This window comes from Salvelinus alpinus, chromosome 8, assembly GCF_045679555.1.
Source record: "Salvelinus alpinus chromosome 8, SLU_Salpinus.1, whole genome shotgun sequence".
In the NCBI taxonomy this organism is placed as follows: Eukaryota; Metazoa; Chordata; class Actinopteri; order Salmoniformes; family Salmonidae; genus Salvelinus; species Salvelinus alpinus.
The window spans coordinates 62,406,338-62,428,309 of NC_092093.1; the positions used below are offsets into that span (position 1 = coordinate 62,406,338).

At 42.1% G+C, this 21,972-nt stretch overlaps 1 protein-coding gene across 4 annotated transcripts in view; it reads left to right on the forward strand.

Annotated features, from left to right (window-relative positions):
• LOC139583408 (brefeldin A-inhibited guanine nucleotide-exchange protein 1-like) overlaps positions 1 to 21,972 on the forward strand; it is a 115,435-nt gene that overhangs the window by 1,358 nt on the left and 92,105 nt on the right. The window lies entirely within an intron of this gene.

The window sequence follows — 21,972 nt, forward strand, 5'->3', positions numbered from 1 at the left end:
CACTAGATGTTGGAACATTGCTGCAGGGACTTACTTCCATTCAGCCACAAGAATATTAGTGAGGTCGGCCACTGATGTTGGTCGATTAGGCCTGGCTCGCAGTCGGCATTCAGACTCTATTCCGCATTCATCCCAGAGGTGTTCAATGGGGTTGAGGTCTGGACTTTGTGCAGGCCAGTCAAGTACTTCCACACCGATTTCGACAAACCATTTCTGTATGGACCTCGCTTTGTGCACAGGGGCATTGTCATGCTGAAACAGGAAAGGGCCTTCCCCAAACTGTTGCCAAAAAGTTGGAAACACAGAATCGTCTAGAATGTCATTGTATGCTGTAGTGTTAAGATTTCCCTTCACTGGAAGTAAGGGGCCTATCCCGAACCATGAAAAACAGCCCCAGACCATTATACCTCCTCCAACAAACTTTACAGTTGGCACTATGTATTCGCGCAGGAAGCGTTCTCCTGGCATCCACCAAACCCAGATTAGTCCGTCGGACTGCCAGATGGTGAAGCATGATTCATCACTCCAAAGAACGTGTTTCCACTGCTCCAGAGTCCAATGGCGGCGAGCTTTTTCCACTCCAGCCGACGCTTGGCATTGTGCATGGTGATCTTAGCCTTGTGTGCGGCTGCTCGGCCATGGAAATCTATTTCATGAAGCTCCCGACGAACAGTTATTGTGCTCACGTTGCTTCCTGAGGCAGTTTGGAACTCGGTAGTGAGTGTTGCAACCGAGGACAGACGAGTTTTACGCGTTACGCGCTTCACTACTCAGCGGTCCCGTTCTGTGAGCTTGTGTGGCATACCACTTCGTGGCTGAGCTGTTGTTTCTCCTAGACGTTTCCACTTCACAATAGCAGCACTTGCAGTTGACCAGGGCAGCTCTAGTTGGGAAGAAATTTGATGAACTGACTTGTTGGAAAGGTGGCATTCTATGACGGTGCCACATTGAAAGTCACTGAGCTCTTCAGTAAGGCCATTATACTGACAATGTTTGTCTATGGTGATTGCATGGCGGTGTGCTCAATTTTATACACCTGTCAGCAACGGGTGTAGCTGAAAAAGCCAAATCCACTAATTTGAAGGGGTGTCCACATACTTCCGTCTATATAGTGTATCATGTTACATTATCAGCATGGCATCATTCACACTCGCAGCAGGTGCATTAAGCAGAGGCTCGTCTTTACACTCTAGCCTTATCTCCATTGGTCCTATGTCGGGTTGCATTATGTTGGACATAGAAAGAGGAAGGCTCAACTAAACTTTACGTGAATCATTTTAATCTGTCGTGCAACTCAGAACAGGTTTTGTCCTGATAGTTTCTGGTCCGTGTCTCAACACCAGGATGTGTGCTAGGCCTGTTTGGAACAAGTTAGGCTCTCTTCTGCTATACCAGTAATCTGACACTGCTGGTGAAACAAATTGGCCCACCTTTGTTGTTGAGCAGCCAGTAAGTCTAGCCTGTCTTACTGTACCTGTCTCAACGGTTTTGGGGGATAGGGAATGCACAATACTAGACTACATTGATATTAGCCAATATGCAATGCTATTATAATGTTATTACACTGTTAGTAACACCATTGAGTATTCACTACATGTTAGCATGTTTACTAAAACTTGCTCTTTTAATGTAAATTATCTGAACTATGATAATATAAATATTTTATTAGACATCTCTGTATTCTTTCCCTATTGTCTTACATAGGCTACTGGGTTTATATGAGGATTAGACTTTGTACTTCCTGGAGTTGTGTGAGGTTATCTTAAGTAGGAGGAGAGTTCATAGTAGGAACAACGCTCCCCCTGCATTCATGAAGTGAACAGCCCAGATTAGTCAGAGCACCACAGCGTGTGGGTGTTTAAGAGCAGTGAGTTTACCACTGCTTTATTATGCTTTAGGCCTGTGTCGTGGCCTATAAATATTACAGATTCTAAAGGTGTGCCTGAATTCGTTTAAAAAAAAAAAGATAACCAGCTGTGATTCTATTTATAAGCGTATTGGAGGCATGGATGGACATTTTGAAGGCTGCTCATCCTAAAACAATTAGAAACTTTGAGTCTGAAGTAACCACTTCCTGTCTAAACAACTGGGTGACCCATTACCAGTGACTTACGTAATCTCTCCTCTTGCCTTGAGGCACAGAGACATCTCAGAGAGAATGCCATTACTTCCAGTCTACTGCCCTCTCAATGACAGTCCCTCTGATCATGATACATTCAGTCCTCACTGTCCCCCTCTTTGAGACACGTTGTACACACTTCCAAGACAATCCCAATCCCTACACACTACCTCTAGTCCCCTACACACTACCTCTAGTCCCCTACACACTACCCCTAGTTCCCTACCTACTACCCCTAGTTCCCTACCTACTACCCCTAGTTCCCTACCTACTACCCCTAGTTCCCTACCCACTAGCCCTAGTCTCCTACCCACTAGCCCTAGTCTCCTACCTACTACCCCTAGTCTCCTACCCACTAGCCCTAGTCTCCTACCCACTACCCTAGTCCCCTACCCACTACCCCTAGTCCAATAGCCCTAGTCCCCCTAGCCCTAGTCCCCTACCCACTAGCCCTAGTCCACTACCCCTAGTCTCCTACCTAGTCCCCTACCCACTACCCTTAGTCCAATAGCCCTAGTCCCCCCACCCACTAACCCTAGTCCCCGACCCACTAACCCTAGTCCCCGACCCACTAACCCTAGTCCCCTACCCACTAACCCTAGTCCCCTACCCACTAGCCCTAGTCCCCTACCCACTAGCCCTCTACCCATTAGCCCTAGTTCCCTACCTACTACCCCTAGTTCCCTACCTACTAGCCCTAGTTCCCTACCCACTAGCCCTAGTCTCCTACCCACTACCCCTAGTCCCCTACCCACTACCCCTAGTCCCTTACCCACTAGCCCTAGTCCCCTACCCACTAGCCCTAGTCCCCTACCCACTAGCCCTAGTCCCCTACCCACTAGCCGTAGTCCCCTACCCACTAGCCCTAGTCCACTAGCCTTATGCTGATACTGAATAGGCAGAGTGTTGTTCAAAGGAGTTGCATGTTACAGCCCTATTTTGAACTCTTCTTGTAGCTTTGTGATATTCATTGTAACACTATCCAAGCCATTACATTTGTTTTGTTGAAACGAAGTTGTCAGCCTCAGATTTAGTTTGTTCTCATTTTCACTGTGAACTTGACCTTTGCTGTTGTTTAGGGATACATCCTGCGTCAGCTTGCATAGTGAAGGGTTCTCACATTGTCACAGAGAAGCAAAACAGTGACGGAAGCAGGAGTACATTCATCCTAAGATCAGAGTAGGTCTGATGAGAGAGGGAGGGAGAACAGTAGATGGATGGAAGAGAGACTCTGGAGACATCAAAGATGCCTAGGTGCAGTAGCTGGCACTGTCCTCCAATTCTGAGAATGCGGTTTATGGTCCATTTCATTCATGATGAATAAATAGTTTGCCAACGCCGGGCTGACTTCCAAGTCCGTAACCAATATGTGATTTTTCTGCAGTGAGATAAATCAGCATATTTACATCCTCCTGAAAACAACCCCAAGTATTTTGGTGCTTGCAGTATGGACCAAATGGGCTAAAAGAATATAACAGATGCTCTCTATCAGTCCATTGGAAGGTGTGGTAGAGATACCATAATGCTTGTAAACACCTACCTGACTCTCTCCAATCAGTTAAGGGGGAAGGGGAGGGGCTACTGTGTTGTTTTCAGAACAAGTTGTTGGATCAACTTTAAACCCAGACATTGAGTCACGGGGAGGGAAGGAGCTGCCAGCCGCAGCGAGGTCCGGGCTCTTCCAGAGGTCCGGGCTCTTCCAGAGGTCCGGGCTCTTCCAGAGGTCCGGGCTCTTCCAGAGGTCCGGGCTCTTCCAGAGTTCAGTAGGGCCGCTGCACATTTCTCTCATTCCACAGTCCTCCGCTTTCCCAGCTCACTGCAGCCTGTGAATACATTCAGTTCACACACACAAAGGCCTGCTGCGGGGATATAGCAGTCTGTCCACAGTATATGCCTACACTGTACAGTATCAGTGCAGTCTTATGCAGGCTTAAACTGGCTTATATACAGTGTATCGCCGTGGTTTCATGAACGTGGTCATATCTAGGATAAGTCACTGGCAGTCCTCTGTATACAGTACTGTATTTTGTCAGTTTATATGACAAAACAAGCAATGTGTAGTGTAGAGAATCATTGTACTATCCAAACCGCTGTGAAATATGTTTTCAATAACCCAAAATATAGTATTTTCAGCTGTTTGAAGCTGGTGTACAAAACCCAAAGTAAAATACGCAAAAACAAAACATAAGAACGGGAAGCATAGAAATAGGGCACATAGAACAGATATACCGCTTCTTAGACTTGCTGTCAATGAGAATGACATATCTATAACTCACATTTCTATATGAATTTGGTCAGGTCGCCCAAAAAGTTAGGTATTGTAGCTTTAATGCTACTGAATCAAGACTGTATCTACTATAACTACAGCAGTAACTACGAATCCTTTTAAATTAAGCAATGTGAGCTGACCAATAGTAGATCTCATTTAATTCATGTGATGCGGAACAGAGGCGTGCAACAAATTTCTAATATGCTGTAATACGCTGCTTATTAACCTTCCCAAAAGTAAGGTTGACATGAACAAAGGTATGGAGCAACTACTATGGCAAACTGTTTTCCTCCTGAGTGTGGATGGTAATGAAGATGAAGCTATATATAAGTATGAACAGAATATATGATGTACTATTCAGGAAGAATGTGTGCGCTGATAGCAGAATACAGTTCCTTAAAAGGCCTTTCGGGAATGTTATCTACAGCCTGTTATGGCCTATTTTTGTCACATGTACTTTTATTTTTTTTTATTATTCTTTTTTGAACACCTACTCATTCAAGGGTTTTTCTTTATTTGTACTATTTTCTACATTGTAGAATAATAGTGAAGACATCAAAACTATGAAATAACACATATGGAATCATGTAGTAACCAACAAAGTGTTAAACAAATCAAAACATATATATATATTTTTTTAATACTTTGTTTTTATTGTAGGAACACAAAGAAAGTACAAATAAAGTCAAATAAAAGAACAACAAAAAAATCTGGCAGTTACAGTGATGATACCTTCATCATCATATCAGTTACAGTGATGATACCTTCATCATCATATCATCATATCAGTTACAGTGATGATACCTTCATCCTCATATCATCATATCAGTTACAGTGATGCTACCTTCATCATCATATCAGTTACAGTGATGATACCTTCATCATCATATCATCATATCAGTTACAGTGATGATACCTTCATCATCATATCAGTTACAGTGATGATACTTTCATCATCATATCATCATATCAGTTACAGTGATGATATCTTCATCCTCATATCATCATATCAGTTACAGTGATGATACCTTTATCATCATATCAGTCACAGTGATACCTTCATCATCATATCATCATATCAGTTACAGTGATGATACCTTCATCATCATATCATCATATCAGTTAGAGTGATGATACCTTCATCATCATATCAGTTACAGTGATGATACCTTCATCATCATATCAGTTACAATGATACCTTCATCATCATATCAGTTACAATGATGATACCTTCATCATCATATCAGTTACAGTGACGATACCTTCATCATCATATCAGTTACAGTGATGATACCTTCATCATCATATCAGTTACAGTGCACGTCATACCTTCATCATATCAGTTGCAGTGATGATACCTTCATCATCATATCATCATATCAGTTACAATGATGATACCTTGATCATCATATCATCATATCAGTTACAGTGATGATACCTTCTTCATCATATCATCATATCAGTTACAGTGATGATACCTTCATCATCATATCAGTTACAGTGCACGTCAAACCTTCATCATCATATCATCATATCAGTTACAGTGCACGTCATACCTTCATCATCATATCAGTTACAGTGCACGTCATACCTTCATCATCATATCATTATAGCAGTTACAGTGCACGTCATACCTTCATCATCATATTAGTTACAGTGCATGTCATACCTTCATCATCATTTCAGTTACATTGACATCTTTGAATTAGACCTTTTCCAAGTATGAAACCCATTTCTCCCAGTATTCCTGACCTCTCTCCTGTTGAGTTCTTAAAGCAAAGGTCATACGCTCCATGTGGCGTATTTCTTCTACAATTATCCATTGTGTCACTGTGGGAGGGTCTTTTTGTAGCCATTTCCTAGTGATAGCCTTTTTACTGGCTGCCAGTAGGACCTTCAAGAGGTACTTTTCTCTATTGTGTAAGTTAAGTTAAGTTATCAGGTATTTCACCCAAGTACAAAGAAATGAATGTTTGTTCTATGTCAAATCCCATTATTTTTCCAATGTTAGATCATATTTCTACCCAGTAAGTTTCGATTGCGGGGCAAGTCCAAAAGATATGAGAGTGGTCCGCCCTCAATAGACCGCATTCTCTCCAACAAGGGTGTAGTGAGCCAGTCTGTTTTGATTTCAGTGTAGGTGTTATGAAGTAACGTATAACATTCTCTCCAACAAGGGTGTAGTGAGCCAGTCTGTTTTGATTTCAGTGTAGGTGTTATGAAGAAACGTATAACATTCTTCCAACAGAATTCTCTCCATGACCTTGAGTTGGTGGAGCTTTGTTGAGTCTCTAATATGTTCAACCATGTTTCATCAGTTATTTCAATGTCAAGTTCCTCCTCCCATTTCTTTTTAATATAGTTTGGAGAATGTTTCTTTGAGGATTGAATACCCAAGTAGAGATTTTAAATCGTTTTTTTGTTACTCCCCAAGTTGTATGCGTTAGTGAATACTTGGATTAATTTTGGAGGTGCTCGAGCGTCAGTCACTTTTATCTCCCTTAAAACCTGTCTAGGACAGGGGTTCCACTGAAAAGGCAGAGCGGGAAATTCAAATTTTTTTTTTGGGGGGAAATATTTAACTTTCACACATTAACAAGTCCAATACAGCATTTGAAAGATAAACATCTTGTGAATCCAGCCAACATGTCCGATTTTTTAAATGTATTACAGCAAAAACACCACGTATATTTATGTTAGCTCACCACCAAATACAAAAGAGGACAGACATTTTTCACAGCACCGGTAGCATGCAGGTAGCATGCACAAAGCCAACCTAACTAACCTAGAACCAACCTAACTAACCTAGAAACAACTCCCTCAGATGACAGTCCTATAACATGTTACACAATAAATCTATGTTTTGTTCGAAAAATGTGCATATTTGAGCTATAAATCAGTTTTACATTACTGCTACCATCATAGCTACCATCATAGCTACAGTCAGAAATCGCACGGGAGTAGCCAGAGTAAATACAGACACCAACGTCAACTACCTAATTACTCATCATAAAACATTTCAGAAAAATATATGGTGGATAGCTAATGAAAGACAAAGATCTTGTGAATACAGCCAATATTTCCGATTTTTGAAGTGTTTTACAGCGAAAACACAATATATCGTTATATTAGCTTACTACAATAGCTAACACACAGCAGCATTGAATCAAGGCAAACGGTAGCGATAGCACAGTTCGACAGATATATGAAATAGCATCCCAAATTGGGTCCTTATCTTTGTTGATCTTCCATCAGAATGTTGTACAAGGTGTCCTTTGTTCAGAACCGTCTTTGTTTGGATCCAGAACGAACTATTTCCCTCTTGAATTAGCAAGCACACTGGCCGTGCGGCGCTAACCTCTCCTTCTTGAACAAATTCCTCCAACACATCACGTCTAAAGTCCCGAATAAATTTCAATAATATAATTAAACTATATTGAAAAAACATACTTTAGGATGATATTGTGACATGTATCAAATAAAATCGAAGCCGGAGATCATATTCACCTATAACGACGGTTTTCCAGGAGGCGATTCCAGGTCCAACTTCGCGCCTTCCAAAAAAAAATAATGGCGGACCTCTCACTCCAAGAGGTTATTCAATCCCAGAACGAGATAATCAAGTCATTTCTGCTCTCACTTCCGCATGACACCCAGGGGAAGGTGTATGACGTGTTTCTACAGTCATAAGTGACATGCCCTTTTATAGACAAGCTCTTGAAGAGAGACCTTGCTTTTGGAAATCTCACTTCCGGATAGGAAATGGGCTGTAAAAAGAGTTCTGTTTCACTTAGAGAAATAATTCAAACGGTTTTAGAAACTAGAGAGTGTTTTCTATCCAATAGTAATAATAATATGCATATTGTACGAGCAAGAATTGAGTACGAGGCCGTTTAAATTGGATACGATTTTCCAAAAGTGAAAATAGCACCCCCTATCCCAAAGAAGTTAAGAAATAGTGTCGAACTTGTAGGTATCTGTAAAAATTTTGTTTATCCAAGCCATGTTTTTTTACTTAGGTCCTGGAAGTTATCTAGGTTCCCATTCCTTATAATTGTACTGAATGATGTGATGCCTTTCTGCGTCCATTGTTTAAATCTGCTGTCCTGAGTTGCAGGGATGAAGCTGGGGTCGTATGTGGGCCAACTCAGCAGTTTGATCTCTCTGTCTAAATTATTTTTGCTTAACTACCCTAAACCATGTCTTCTGAGAGAAATTAATCCACTGATTTTGTCTTTTGTATATTTATTTTACTATGTCCTTATTCCAAAAACTGACTGTATGGGTATCTCTGTCAAAGTAGTCTCGATGTCTTTCCATTTGGATTCGTATTCTGAATTGCACCAACACACCGGAGGTCTCAATTGGGCTGACACATAATCATCTTTTAGGATTGGTAAGGCCATACCCCCACAGTTTTTTGGTAATTGTAATGTTGTATATCTAGTTCTTGGTCTCTTACTGTTCCAGATAAACCTTGGTATCCGTTTATCCCTAAACTGTTTAGGCGGGATTTCTACGGGCAGTGATTGGAACAAATACAGTAACCTTGGCAGGATGTTCATTTTGATTGTTTCAATTCTACTACTAAGATCTAAGGGAAGTGAGTTCCACCTGTCTAGGTCATCATATATTTTCTTGTTGATGTGATCGTAATTCATGCAATAAAGTTTGGGTGTATCTTTTGGTAGATATACTCCAAGATATTTAATGGATGAAGAGGTCCAGTGGAAGTTATACCTACTCTTCAGCTCTTCCTGTGGGGTATAATTATATACTAGGGCTTGGGTCTTGTGTACGTTAAGCACATACCCTGAATATGTTCCAAATGTTTGTAAAACATCCATCAATCTAGGTACGCTTGAGCCTGGGTCTTTAAGGAATAACAGAACGTCATCAGCATACATGCATATCTTATGTTCACTGCCTCTTATTGTTACTCCCTCTAAGGTTGGGTCTTGTCTTATTGTTACTCCCTCTAAGGTTGGGTCTTGTCTTATTGTTACTCCCTCTAAGGTTGGGTCTTGTCTTATTGTTACTCCCTCTAAGGTTGGGTCCTGTCTTATTGTTACTCCCTCTAAGGTTGGGTCCTGTCTTATTGCCTGTGCTAATGGTTCGAGGTACAAGGAGAAGAGCGTGGGTGAAAGATTACAGCCTTGTCTTGCCCCTCGCTCTAATTTTTTCGTTCGTGTCAAATGTTAATTTATCTTTATTCTAGCGGTCAGACATGAATACAGTGTTTTGATGCACTGTATCACTTCTTTGTTGATACCAAATCTTTCCATAACTTGGAATAGGTAATCCCATCCCACTGAATCAAATGCTTTTTCTGCATCTGGACTGATTAATATTGCACTTGTCTTATTCTGAGTAATATGGTCCATGACATGTAGTGTTCTCCTTATATTGTCCTGTGTCTGCCTATTTTGTATGAAACCAGTTTGATCTCCGTCAATCAATTCTGGGATTATGTTCTCCATTCTTTTGGCTATTATTGATGCATATCGTTTATAATCTGTGTTAAGAATTGCGATAGGTCTATATGAACTGCATTCTTTCTTATCTTTACCCTCTTTTGGGATTACAGATATGATGGCCTCTCTCCATGACGGTGGGAGACCCCCCTCCCTCAGAGTCCAGTTTAAAACAGGCCTTAAGTAGAGGTGCTAATTGTTCTCTGAAGGTCTTGAACCATTCTGAAGGGAAGCCATCAGTGCCTGGTGACTTGTTGAGATATTGCTTTATTAATTTCTTCGGTGGATATTCCTAAAGTTAGTCTCATTTTGCTCTGTCCCAATTGAGGGGAGATCAAGTGAGTTCAAAAAGTGCTCTATTGTCTGTGCATCTGCCTTCTCTGGTTGCTTGTACAGATTTGTGTAATGTGATTCAAATGCATTCTGTATTTCATATAATTTGCATGTGATCTTTTTTGTTTTGGGGTCTTTTATTTTGAAAAAGGTATTCTGTGCTTGTTGTTTCCTGAGTCTCCATGCTAGTAATTTGGTTGCCTTTGAGCCTGCTTCATAATATTGTTGTTTCAGGAACCTGAGCTTTTTCTCTACTTCTTCTCTATAAATCTGGTCAATTTCCTGTTTTACCTTTTGAATCTCTCGTAATATAAGAGGGTCTTTGTATTGACTATGAGATCGTTCTAAGTTTCTTAGGGTTTCCTGTAATTTCAGCAGTTTCTGTGCTTTAATCTTTTTCTTGAGAGATGATGTGGCTATGATCTTTCCTCTAATAACCGCCTTAGCTGCATCCCACAATATAGCAGGAGATACTTCCCCATTATCATTATTCTCCAGATAGATGTTCAATTCTGTCTTTATTGATTCCTTGAATGATGGATCATTCAGCATGCTTGTATTAAGTCTCCATATTAGAGGTCGACCGATTTATGATTTTTCAACGCCGATACCGATACCGATTTATTGGAGGACCAAAAAAGCCGATACCGATTGATCGGACAATTTTTTTATTTTTACATTTAATTTTTTGTAATAATGACAATTACAACAATACTGAATGAACTCTTAATATAATACATCAATAAAATCTATTTAGCCTCAAGTAAATAATGAAACATGTTCAATTTGGTTTAAATAATGCAAAAACAAAGTGTTGGAGAAGAAAGTAAAAGTGCAATATGTGCTATGTAAGAAAGCTAACGTTTAAGTTCCTTGCTCAGAACATATGAGAACATATGAAAGCTGGTGGTTCCTTTTAACATGAGTCTTCAATATTCCCAGATAATAAGTTTTAGGTTGTAGTTATTATAGGAATTATAGGACTATTTCCCTCTATACCATTTGTATTTCATTAACCTTTGACTATTGGATGTTCTTATAGGCACTTTAGTATTGCAAGTGTAACAGTATAGCTTCCGTCCCTCTCCTCGCTCCTCCCTGGGCTCGAACCAGCAACACAACGACAACAGCCACCATCGAAGCAGCGTTACCCATGCAGAGCAAGGGGAACAACTACTAGAAGGCTCAGAGCGAGTGACGTTTGAAACGCTATTAGCGCGCGCTAACTAGCTAGCCATTTCACTTCGGTTACACCAGCCTCATCTCGGGAGTTGATAGGCTTGAAGTCATAAACAGCGCAATGCTTGACGCACAACGAAGAGCTGCTGGCAAAACGCACGAAAGTGCTGTTTGAATGAATGTTTACGCGCCTGCTTCTGCCTACCACCGCTCAGTCAGATACTTAGATACTTGTATGCTCAGTCAGATTATATGCAACGCAGGACACGCTAGATAATATCTAGTAATATCATCAACCATGTGTAGTTAACTAGTGGTTATGATTGATTGTTTTTTATAAGATAAGTTTAATGCTAGCTAGCAACTTACCTTGGCTTCCTGCATTCGCGTAACAGGCAGTCTCCTTGTGGAGTGCAACGAGAGAGAGGCAGGTCGTTATTGCGTTGGACTAGTTAACTGTAAGGTTGCAAGATTGGATCCCCCGAGCTGACAAGGTAAAAATCTGTCATTCTGCCCCTGATCAAGGCAGTTAACCCACCGTTCCTAGGCTGTCATTGAAAATAAGAATGTGTTTTTAACTGACCTGCCTAGTTAAATAAAGGTATATTAAAAAAAAAAATAATAATAATTTCGGCAAATCGGACCCCAAAAATACCGATTTCCGATTTGTTATGAAAACTTGAAATCGGCCCTAATTAATCGGCCATTCCGATTAATCGGTCGACCTCTACTCCATATAGTATTTATTCGTTTTCTATCAAGGTGTAGGGTAAGGTAAACTCCATTATGATCTGATAAGTCGCTCTGCCCGATCCTACAATCCTTAAGCCTGTGTCTATCTGCACTGTACATAAAAAAAGTAGTCTAACCTGGAGTATTCAGTGTGGCGGGCTGAGTAAAAAGTATTTTCCTTATCGGTCTTGTGGGTGTTACGCCATACATTGAGCAGTCCTAGATCCTGCAGTATCCTATTGATCTTTTTGGCAACTAGGCTCATTTTCCTATTTTGATTTGTGCTGTCCAATTTTGAGTTTAGAATTGTGTTAAAATCCCCTCCACAGATAAGAGTGCTAGTGGTTTCTGTGGCAATTAAATCAACCACCTTCCCGTAGAAGACCATGTCACTCCCTGGGGGTGCGTATACATTAAATAATGTAACTTCCTTGTTATCCAGTTTACATTTAACAAGTATAAATCTACCCTCCTTGTCTTTTATTTCTGACACAAACTCAAAATTAACTGAATTTGGGATCAAGATTGCAACTCCCCTTCTACCCATTTTGTAAGAAGAAAAAAAAAGTTCCTATATCCCATTTTCTTGAGTTTCTCGTGTTCAGGTGTGGATAAGTGAGTTTCCTGCCAGAATAGTATGTCACCTCTCTCCCGTTTCATCTTTGCTATTACCTTACTTCTCTTGATGGCACTCCCCAGTCCGTTTACATTGAGACTTATGACCTTAAATTCCCGATGATGCATCGATATAAATTAAAAAAAATATGCACCATATCTGCCTGCTTATCTTGAGCCTAAAAACGAACGAAAAATCTAGAACGATAATAAAGTAAACCAAAGTGGGAAAATACTTTGGTATTTGGACTCCCATGTCAGAGGACTGTCTCTTGCCTCTGGGGTTTGAGGGGATGAGCCTGTCTGCAGGATGGGCCCCTCGCTCAGATATGAAAATGTGTGACGTAGTCACAAACAAAACCTGGTGGAACCAAAAATAATAAGGGCGCCTATTTCGTCGCTTATACACATTGGTTAATTACAAGTGAAACTATATCGGTCATGCGTGCATATCATGAATCCTCCCCTTGATATGCCCTTCTGTCACCCCGTTGTCAATGTGTCATTAATCCTTAGCTAATAATATATGTTATTAACGTGACGCTACTTAGTGTGTTCATAAAGAACACATGCTTTTGGCTACTCACCCTTGTTCAGCATTGGGGGAAAATAGGGGAGATATTTTACCTATTGCAATGTCAACCGTAACAACCCAACGTCTTAACCGCTCGCGGTAACTATTAATTCTGTTAAATCCGATTCAGTGTCTTACATCTTCCCGTTGGAAATGCCTGAGTCTCTCTCGGATGTGAACGTCCTCTCTCCGAGATGCTTTCCCTCTTTCTCCATGACCCTGCTTGTCGACAACGATCCATGGGAGAGCCTGCTCGAGTTTTTCCGCTGGTGATGTCGCCTTTCTCCTGGCGGTATACTCCACTGGGAAGCCCCTTGACTTCAGGTCCTCAGCCGCCTCGTCTGCATGCTCGTATGTAACCGGGCCATTTTCCAGAAATACCCGTATTTTTGCCGGGTATGGTGTTTGGAAGCGAATACCCTTCTCTTTAAGTGCTTTCTTAATGGGGGTGTATTCTTTCCTTCTTTTCAGTATCTCTCCCACGTAGTCATGATCAAAGAACACTCGTTGGCCTTGGACGCTAACAGGCTTTTTCCAGGTTGCATGTAAAACTTTCTCTTTGACTGGGAATTTTAGGAACCGTACTACTATGGATCTTGGTGGGGCGCCGCTGGGGGGGTTTTGGGGCCGGAGCTCGGTGTGCTCTCTCCATTCCCAGGCCAGTGTTGTCTTCAAGTATGTCCTTGAATAGACCCTCCACCAAGTTGGGCATAGAGTCTTTTTCTGCGCCCTCTACTACGTTATAAAGTCTAATGTTGTTTCGACGTGAGAAACCTTTGAGTTCTGTCACTTTTGCCTGTAGTGTGTGTTGGCTTTTCAGTGACTGTTAAAGTATTTCCTTGACTGCGAAGTTCCATGTGTCCGTTTCCCCAATGCGCTGTTCTGCGTCCCCCATTCTTGTAGATATGCTGTGAAGTTCTAATTTTTTTTCTTCCAGTTTCTGGTTAATGTTCTTCTTGAACTCATTTAGTTATTTTCTTACTTCTTCTGGAAGTTCCTCTCGTAAGCCTGTGAGCGCCTCGCGCAATTCCTCCTTCATAACCTCACGACATGAGCGTTCTTTTGCTGCTGCTATCTTATTTGCGCTAGCATTAGCCATCTCGGGTTCATCGACAATTATATCTTCTGCTGTCTTGTTACGGGCTGTTGTTGTAGCTCCGCAACCTTTTCCTATTTTCCCCTTTTCCATTTTGCGTAAGTTATTATAATGCTCAGAGTAAATACTAGAATTTAGGGGGGGAAATACCCAACCAATGTGCAGTACGAAAGACTAGGCAGCCGTTTCCTAAGTTGCGTCACCGGAAGCCCCCGTCACATATACTTTTGTAATTTGTTTTGCCAAACCCAACTACACACGGTGGGTACATCTTTATGTGGCCCTCAATCAGTCAAAGGAATTTCATGGACAATATCTGAATACTTGTTATTAACCATGTGTTTCCATATATTTATTGATTTGATTTGATTTCTTTACCCCTTTTTCTCCCCAATTAGTAGTTAGTCTTGTCCCATCGCTGCAACTCCCGTACGGACTTGGGAGAGGCGAAGGTCGAGAGCCGTGCGTCCTCCGAAACACGACCCCGCCAAGCCGCACTGCTTCTTGACACACTGCTCGCTTAACCCGGAAGCCAGCTGCACCAATGTGTCGAAGGAAACACCGTACAGCTGGCGACCGAAGTCAGTGTGCATGTGCTAGAGCGCGATAGAACACGGACATCCCAGTCGGCCAAACCCTCCCCTAACCAGGACGATGCTGGGCCAATTGTGCGCCGCCTCATGGGTCTCCCGGTCGCGGCCGGCTGCGACACAGCCCAGGATCGAACCCGGATCTGTAGTGATGCCTCTAGCACTGTGATGCAGTGCCTTAGACCGCTGCACCTCTCGGGAGCCCGTTTCCATTTATTTCACTCAAAGTTTGTTCTGAACAATTGTGGAGTATTGAGATGTATAATTCATGCCTAAGAGCAATGATCTGTGTGTATCCAATGTGGTGATGCAGGCTTCCAGGACAGAGCAGTTTTAACATTACCATCTGCCAACATGGTGATGAATACCAGCAACAGTGTGTGAAAACCTTGTGAAGACTTACAGAAAACGTTTGACCTTTGTCATTGCCAACAAAGGGTATATAACAAAGTATTGAGATAAACTTTTGTTATTGACCAAATACTTATTTTCCACCATAATTTGCAAATAAATTCATAAAAAATCCTACAATGTGATTTTCTGGATTTTTTTTCTTCTCATTTTGTCTGTCATAGTTGAAGTGTACCTATGATGAAAATTACAGGCCTCTCTCATCTTTTTAAGTGGGAGAACTTGCACAATTGGTGGCTGACTAAATACCTTTTTTGCCCCACTGTATGTATTGAAGGCACTGTACCAAGCCCACAAGTGTTAGATAGCAAAAACAAGCACTGAAAAGACATCTTACCTATTGTACATTGACAGGAAGTAGAGGTCTATAGGCCTATGTGTAAACATACTGCGTACTATAGAAATAGTTCAGTGTTCACATAAATGTGGGCACTGCACTGGCCACGTGGTCATTAGGGGCACCTTCCACTGGGAACAGTACACTTCTGGTCATTAGGCCCACTGAACATATGCCCTCATTAGGCCCACTGAACATATGCCCTCATTAGGCCCACTGAACATATGCCCTCATTAGGCCCACTGAACATATGCCCTCATTAGGCCCACTGAACATATGCCCTCATTAGGCCCACTGAACATATGCCCTCATTAGGCCCACTGAACATATGCCCTCATTAGGCCCACTGAACATATGCCCTCATTAGGCCCACTGAACATATGCCCTCATTAGGCCCACTGAACATATGCCCTCATTAGGCCCACTGAACATATGCCCTCATTAGGCCCACTGAACATATGCCCTCATTAGGCCCACTGAACATATGCCCTCATTAGGCCCACTGAACATATGCCCTCATTAGGCCCACTGAACATATGCCCTCATTAGGCCCACTGAACATATGCCCTCATTAGGCCCACTGAACATATGCCCTCATTAGGCCCACTGAATATATGCCCTCATTAGGCCCACTGAACATGATAAGCCCAATAAGGGATCCAAATTCTTAATGAAGCTTTTTCATTACGACTCCCAAAGGACCAGCATGCACTACAGTGATTATCTTGCACACAAAACAACGGGGGTGGAGAGTTTGTCATTGGGATACTTGCTGTTGGTTTCGTTTTGGATTTATAAGTACTAAGTGGTTTTAAGATCAAATATATAAGAGTTTAGAGTAACTAGCATTTAGCCCAAGTGATCAAATTATTTCTATTAGCTCTCAGCAATGTATTATTGTGATTGCAACTTATTTAGCACCATCAAATGGTGCATAGGCAAAGGCGTATTTAATTACAGTGACAAGAAAATGTATGTGAACCCTTTGGAATTACCTGGATTTCTACATAAATTGGTAATACAATTTGATTTATGTCATGCAATAAAATGCAAATGAATTACTTAAAAATCATACAATGTGATTTTCTGGATTTTTGTTTTAGATTCCGTCTCTCACAGTTGAAGTGTACCTATGATAAAAATTACAGACCTCTACATGCTTTGTAAGTAGGAAAACCTGCAAAATCGGCAGTGTATCAAATACTTGTTCTCCCCACTGTATGTGCGTGTGCGTTCTGTAATTTTTGGTTGCAACTTAAAATATGGAGTGAGTAAATTGTCCAAAACTTGGAACACACGGACTGAAGTGTGTGTGTGTGTGTGTGTGTGTGTGTGTGAATGGAGTCTGGCCAAGCCTGGCCTACCGCAGGGTATTGTTGTTTAGTGTGAATGTGGTGAGTTTAATTTGGTTTGCAGGCTGGCTCTCCCTCAGTGAGGAGCATATGTTGGGCTCTGGGCTGTCTAGAGCAAGAGAAGAGGAGTGAGTGGATGGGATGGAAGGGGAGAAGAGAATAGGAGGGGAGTGGAGAAGGGGAGAGGAGGAGGAGGAGGAGGAGGGGAGTGGAGAGGAGAGAAGGGGAGAGGATACCGAGGAGAAGAGCTCTCTTTTTCTAGCCTTATGGCCTTGGTTAAAGGGATAATCCACCCCAAACCACTAATTCCTATGATTACCAGTGTTCAATAGTGTTAAATAACACTAATATGTGAAAACATAATTTTTTGTGAACAAATATTTCATTTTGTTGTTATAGCAAGGTTGGTAGAAACATGTGAAAATAATTTTGGGAAATCTGTTGCAGCTCAAGTCTACTACAAAACCCACAATGAAATGCTATTTTTCTCTGGGACAGCTAGCTAGAAAACATACCTGCACACAATAATACCAAAGTCAATATCAGCATGTGAAGTAGCTAGTTAGCTTAAAACCGCCTAAACAAACTGCACTATCAGTTTAGGAGTCTATCTCACTCAGTTCAACTTGCAGTTCGTCTCTGCCACTGAGCTGTAAACGGAGTGTCTGCCCAGAGCGAGAGTGACGTTACTTTCCCACAGATACTTTTGAGGTGATGGGAAACTCCATTACAATCATATTAACGCACCTTGTGTACGTTGCACATAAGTCGTCAATGGGTTGTGCGGTGCATTCTGGGTGATTCTGGGACAAGGAGAGCTCTCCTTCAAGGAGTGAATGGTAGTCAAAAAAGGACTAACTCAAAAAATGAACTTTAGATTTCGTGAACAAGAAGTACAACACTGCAAATATTTTCCAAGATGTGAGATAATTAACTTGTTCTCTGTAATATCATTTAGCTTTGGAATTGTGAGATTACGTACTTTCGAGGAAAATAGGCAGGTTTCTCTACTCATACCCTGACTTTGAGAAGGGATTCCGTGACGAATGGCTTAGCAACTGCATGATGCAGCATAACAATGTGAATGCGATGCGTCGACAGTGGGGCATTTCTCCATTCATTGCCCAATGGAATTCCTATCTCCTCCTTTCTGTAATATCTCTGTTTCCCACAGACACACAGGGCGAATTGCGACATGGTACTTGAATGAGAAACTGAGTTCATTTGGTACACTGTTTAGATTGAGCACGTTAAGCAAAATATTGACTTTGTCATGATGATATAAACATATGGATGTGTTTTAGACACGCCCATACCATCTATTGGCTGATCTGGGGTGCTGGTAATTGTTTTAAAAGCGTTATAAAATGTGATAATGTGTTATCCCCTATCTCCAGTGATGAGAATTATGTAGCTATGACGCGTTCCTAGAAGATTTCCTGATTTTCACAGACGGACCACTCAGAAGTTAAATCATGGAATTGTTTATTTTACCCATTGACAGAACGTAGTCTTTCTCCAAATTGACAGGAGTTTCCTGATTTTTATTTCTGGATGTGGATTATCCCTTTAACTGCTCATATAGGCAGATAATCGCGCCACAGACAGACAGCTTAGTAGTTTAATTGCAGACCCAGTCGACACCCCATGGTGCACTCCTGTCTCTGCCCCACCAGGCTGTGTGCAGACAGGCAGCTTAGCTCAGATGTAAGCCAGCAGGATCACTACTACTCACATCATTAGCAGGGAGAAAGTCACTATCTTACAGGCCAAACTAGACCTGATAATGAAATGAACCAACTCTTTTCTCTAGAAAGAACCAAGTTGGGAGGAAAATTAGCTAATAATCTACAGTTCCTCTGTGTTGTGTTTTTCTGTATCGCACCAGTCAAAATATTTTGTTACACTGATACCCCAAGCATCCATAATACATGAATTATCCGTGCAAATGCCTCACTTAATATAAGGAGAGGTGATGAATTAATTATGTTTCAGCAGCCAACAAAGAGATGAACGGAGGGAATATTCTCCTCCTCTTTCTCTTGTCGTTTGGTGGTGTTGGAAGAGTTAAGATGCTGATATTTAGCAGATCCTGCCATCTGTGTGCATCTGAGGTGGGCTGATACCAAGCTAACGAGTTACCATACATCACCCTAACTAAAGGAGATGGTGAGAGAGGAGGATCAGGAAGGGAGGGAGGGACTGAATGGGGATGAAAGAGGGATGGAGGAAGGGAGAGAGAGTAAGAGAATATTGAGGGAGAGAAGAAAGGAGGGTACTGACATATAGAGAGCAAGTGAGGGAGAGAGAGAAAGAGTAATTGAGATAAACAGATAGAGATGCCATGCCAGCCTGGGCCCCATACTCAGCAGGTGTGAAGGAGTAGGTGGTTGATGAGAGTTGGCCCTTTTGGATTCCTGATCAAAAACAAAGACCTCAATAACTGTGTAATAATCCAGGCCTGGTGCAGCAGGAAACCGTCTCCCATCTCTCCACTATGGCAGTCAGTCAGTGTAGTGACTCCCAGCATGATTAGACAGGGGCTTTAGCAGGTCTGCGTGAGTAGGCTGGAGGCCCGGGAGTCCATGGGGCTCCAGGCCCACAGCACACATTAGGTAGTCCAGACAACCTCTGGTAGCCAGGGTTTCCTGCCTCTCCACTCTTCTCCTCTCCCAAATGTAATTACTGCAGTGCAATCTTTCCTTTGACCCAACACAATGGAAATGTCAGGGGGCTGATTTTCCAACGGTTCGCCATGACAGTTGCAGCTGCCCTCTGTTTACCGATGCACAGGGGAGAGATTGAGTTGGAGGTTGCCACCTACAAACAGATTTAGGATCAGATTACTCAACCCTGGTCCTAATGTTAAGCTTCATTGTGTGTGATAATACACTACATAGCCAAAAGTATGTGGACACCTGCTCGTCGAACATCTCATTCCAAAATCATGGGCATTAATATGGAGTTGTATGGTCCCCTTATTCTGCTGCTATAACAGCCTCCACTCTTCTGGGAAGGCTTTCCACTAGAACGTTGCTGCTATAACAGCCTCCACTCTTCTGGGAAGGCTTTCCACTAGAACGTTGCTGCTATAACAGCCTCCACTCTTCTGGGAAGGCTTTCCACTAGAACGTTGCTGCTATAACAGCCTCCACTCTTCTGGGAAGGCTTTCCACTAGAACGTTGCTGCTATAACAGCCTCCACTCTTCTGGGAAGGCTTTCCACTAGAACGTTGCTGCTATAACAGCCTCCACTCTTCTGGGAAGGCTTTCCACTAGAACGTTGCTGCTATAACAGCCTCCACTCTTCTGGGAAGGCTTTCCACTAGAACGTTGCTGCTATAACAGCCTCCACTCTTCTGGGAAGGCTTTCCACTAGAACGTTGCTGCTATAACAGCCTCCACTCTTCTGGGAAGGCTTTCCACTAGAACGTTGCTGCTATAACAGCCTCCACTCTTCTGGGAAGGCTTTCCACTAGAACGTTGCTGCTATAACAGCCTCCACTCTTCTGGGAAGGCTTTCCACTAGAATGTTGCTGCGGGGACTTGCTTCCATTCAGCCACGAGCATTAGTGAGGTCGGGCACTGATGTTGGGCGATTAGGCCTGGATCGCAGTCAGTGTTCCTATTTGTATTTATTATGGAACCCCATTAGCTGCTGCAGTTACACAATTTTAAAAACATTACAATACATTCATAACAGATTTCACAACACACTAAGTGTGTGCCCTCAGGCCCTTACACCACTACCACATATCCACAACACAAAATCCATGTGTATGTGTGTGTGTATTCATGTGTCTCCTATTTTTGTGTTGTTTCACACTCCCTGCTGTTCCATAAGGTGTATTTTTATTAGTTAAAAAAAATAATCTGATTCTACTGCTTGCATCAGTTACCTGATGTGGAATAGAGTTCCATGGAGTTATGGCTCTATGTAGTTCTGTGCGCCTCCCATAGTCTGCTTTGGACTTGGGGACTGTGAAGAGACCTCTGGTGGCATGTCTTGTGGGGTATGCATGTCTGTCTGAGCTGTGTGCTAGTCATTTAAACAGACAGCTCGGTGCATTCAACAATACCTGTCACAAATACAAGTAGTGATGAAGTCAATCTCTCCTCCACTTTGAGCCAGGAGAGATTTGACATGCATAGTATTAATGTTAGCTCTCTGTGTATATCCAAGGGCAAGCCGTGCTGCCCTGTTCTGCGCCAATTGCAATTCCTAAGTCCCTCTTTGTGGCACCTGACCACACAACTTAACAGTAGTCCAGGTGCGACAAAACTAGAGCCTGTAGGACCTGCCTTGTTGATAGTGTTGTTAAAAAGGCAGAGCAGCGCTTTATTATGGACAGACTTCTCCCCCATCTTAGCTACTGTTGTATCAACATGTTTTGACCATGACAGTTTACAATCCAGGGTTACTCCAAGCAGTTTAGTTACCTCTACTTGCTCAATTTCCACATTATTTATGACAAGATTTAGTTGCGGTTTAGTGAATGATTTGTCCCAAATACAATGCTTTTAGTTTTTTTTACATATTTAGGACTAACGTATTCCTTGCCACCCACTGTGAAACTAACTGAAACGCTTTGTTAAGTGTTGCGGTCATTTCAGTCGCTGTAGTAGCTGACGTGGATAGTGTTGAGGCATCCGCATACATAAACACACTGGCTCTCCTCATAGAGACACTGGCTTTACTCATAGAGACACTGGCTTTACTCATAGACACACTGGCTTTACTCATAGACACACTGGCTTTACTCATAGAGACACTGGCTTTACTCATAGACACACTGGCTTTACTCATAGACACACTGGCTTTACTCATAGACACACTGGCTTTACTCATAGACACACTGGCTTTACTCATAGACACACTGGCTTTACTCAT